At 34.7% G+C, this 2,871-nt stretch overlaps 1 protein-coding gene across 9 annotated transcripts in view; it reads right to left on the reverse strand.

Moving 5' to 3' along the window:
* The window catches only part of FHIT (fragile histidine triad), a 1,380,266-nt gene that overhangs the window by 797,839 nt on the left and 579,556 nt on the right, over positions 1-2,871 (reverse strand). The window lies entirely within an intron of this gene.

A 2,871-nucleotide genomic window follows, 5' to 3' on the forward strand; every position in this document is an offset into this window, starting at 1 on the left:
TGACTTTTGGGGGACAAAGAGTCTACATATTTCCACAAGCTGGCTATTCAAAATGTGGTCTGCTGATCAACATGTGTGTCACCTGAGAACTGTCATAAATGCAGATTCCCAGGCCCCAGCCCAAATCTACTGCATTGATCTGTATTTAATAAGATCCCCTGCATGTCAATAAGCACATTAAAGTTTGAGAAGTTAAAAAAAAAGTTTGAGCACTAGTTCCAATTAAAATCATCCTGGGAGCTTTCTAAAATAGATTTTGAGCTCCATCCTAGCCTGATTCCAGCAGAACCACCAGGAAGACGAGGTTAAGAACACAACTGTAGGATCAGTCTGTGAAATGGGGATAACAACAGCACCTTCTTTTCAAGGACACCTGTAAAGTATTCAATAAGACTTTGATAAAGCTAGTCATTGTACTGCAGTTAGTATTTTACCTTATCAAAAAGTAATGCCAAATTTTATTCAACAATTGTTAATTGGTAGCTGACATAAGTTAAGTTGCTTTGGATCATGCTTTTATATAAATGGTATAGAATTATTAAATAGAAAAAAAAACAGGTAAAGCACTGTCAGTTAAAAAGTAGCATTATATTAAGTAGTAGAAATTATAGTTAATACTCAGTACTTTCATACTAAGCAATTTCTATATAATATCTTAATCCTCCTGACATTCCTTCAAGGAAGGCCCTTCATACATCAACACTGATGCATCTCTTTGAATACTTCTCATGTATCGGTTCCTCAATTTGAGAATCACTGTGTTCAAAGGATATCGAATCTTCAAGGCCATTGATATGCTAAATATCACTCAGGTGAAGTTCCTAAACATTTACATTAAAAGGTAATATCAGGAAAAGGCACTTTTACCCACAATTTTATCGGCACTGAGTATTCTCTGATTATCCAAATCTCTAATAAAAATTTGTTATTACTTAGGAATATAATGTAGGAGAAAATGACTTCTAGCTATCCTAACCAAAACAATCTGCCACGAAAATGAACTTCTCCTAGGCAACCGGGAAGCCAGACATGATGAAAAGAAAGATCATTCTTTTGGTTAAAAGAATTTTAAAAGCTTGTATTTTCTCTTACCTTGAAAAATAAACATGTTGTTTTATAATGGCTATAGGTGTAAGGTTTACTTTAAAAATTATTCACTTTTCCATCCTGACATGTCTCAGCAAATGGCAGGAATCTAGACCAACCCTAAAAAGCATGACCCTCCTTAGGGATCAGCAGAAGAAATCACATAGCAAATACAAACTCCAGTCACTTCTACCAACTGAAAAATATGTTTCTATTTCAAATCACTTCATTTAAAAACTGGGTGCTCAAATGTTAACCAAAAATGTATATGAGCTTGAAAAGCTGCTTCCTAATGGATACCAACACTAACCTTAACAGAAAAAAAGTGGCATCATCTGAGGTAAAAAATATACTTTTAGCTGGCCAGGCACTCAAGCATATTTTTATTGATGACTTGGAAAACCATCAAGGTACATAAATGGATAGCTGGAAACACATAGTTAGGTTTAGCTGTTTTATAAAACATTCTAAACTTACAGGTGTATGGCAAAATTTCACAACTCTAAGAATATCCCACAAGATGACAACAAGAAGAACAAAGAGAAAGAGAAGACAGCCTGAAGTGTCTCAGAATTCAAACAAAAGTATACCTGTAACATTTTTATACAAAGAAAAAAAAATTTAGTAAAGTATATTAAGGCATCAACCTACAGTGTCACTAAAGAAAAATTTTCAATTGTTAACAAGTCAAAAAAAAAAAAAAACCTGAAGCTCAGCTGTTTAAAACAAGAAACACATAGGTATTTCAAAATGTCAACTTTTTCAAGCTCTCACTTCATCAGTAACCTCTTTCCTCTGTCAGTTTAAAGTCTTGAAACTTTTACTTATTTAGCATCTCTAATCTCCTTCTCCTACAAAGATAGTTAGGAATTGCCTGCACTGAAATAATTTGTCCTTGAATCAGTTGCTCATTAATCTCTAATCACTTATTCATTCAACAAACATTTATTATATACTTGCCATATTCTAAATATTATTCTAGTGGTGAACATGCCAGAACATGCCTTAACTCTCATGGGGCACGCCAGGTGCAGACTGAGGAGGAGAGCAAAATGATGGAGACCAGAAAGCAGTCGACAAAAATTTTTCTGATTGTGATTTGAAGGAAATAATCAGGGTGCAAAAAATGCATAGAGACTTGGAGGTGGTAGAAGAGACTGGTTTAGTATGAATAGAAAGAGAACCTAACATTTAATCTTGGATTTGGATGATGAGGGGCCCCCCGTGTTTGTGTGTCTGAGGACAAAAGGTTCCAAGTGGAGGAAACATCAAGTGCCAAGGCAAGAACAAGCTTAAGGTCTTAGACAAATGGAAGGAAGAGCATGACCGTGAAGTCTGAGGACAGAAAGCAAGACAAGGAAGTGAGGAAATGGGTTCGAAAGACAGGTAGAGACCAGATTATGCAAAGTCTTGTTTGGCGTTTCATTTAGTGAATGATGAGATGCTTATGATCACAAACATTTAAGCTAGAGAGTCTTTAGTTTTCAAGTTTCATTATTTAAAAAATGATCTTTAGTGTTGTATGTTAAAATTATCTCAGGAGCTTAAAAAATAGAAGTCCCTGTGCCCCATATTCCCATACACTTTTTTCCAAGATTTTTAAAAACATGAGATACAATTCACATATCATAAAATTCACTCTTTTAAAATATATATTTCAGTGGTTTTCATTATACTCACAGAGTTGCACAATTACGACCACTATCTAATTCCAGAACATTTTCATGAATCCAAAAAGAAATCCCATATCCATTAGCAGTTACTCTACATTTTCTCCTCCCTGCA

Source organism: Pteropus vampyrus, unplaced genomic scaffold, assembly GCF_000151845.1.
Source record: "Pteropus vampyrus isolate Shadow unplaced genomic scaffold, Pvam_2.0 Scaffold41, whole genome shotgun sequence".
Taxonomy (NCBI): Eukaryota; Metazoa; Chordata; class Mammalia; order Chiroptera; family Pteropodidae; genus Pteropus; species Pteropus vampyrus.